This window comes from Penaeus monodon, chromosome 33 (assembly GCF_015228065.2).
Source record: "Penaeus monodon isolate SGIC_2016 chromosome 33, NSTDA_Pmon_1, whole genome shotgun sequence".
NCBI lineage: Eukaryota > Metazoa > Arthropoda > Malacostraca > Decapoda > Penaeidae > Penaeus > Penaeus monodon.
In genome coordinates, this window is record NC_051418.1 from 6,938,488 (window position 1) to 6,938,898 (window position 411).

Here is a 411-nt window from a genome sequence, read left to right on the forward strand (position 1 = left end):
GCTTGTCTTATATAACATATATATGCAATCCTGAAAAACACCATTTTACTGTAGCTGTTATAAATCTTTATTATCATAAAGCACTTATTAAGATTTGCTGTTTAATAGCATTATCATTATTCAATCATCTATTCTTGTAATAATTTTTTCAATGGATTTACATGGCTTGCGTAACAATATTTTTTAGGTCTCGTTTCTTTTTAGTCATTTATTTTCATCAGAAAGAGCTAGCATCTAGTTTAAAGTACGACTATTTAAATAAATACAATTCATTAAGATATGACACTGACACACTTCTCATCCAGGGCACTAAACAGACTAGATTAATATATAATAGTTATCCTTGAAAAATAATATTTATTTTCGAGTTTGTCGCAATATGATTTGTTAGTGATACCAATATGATATATA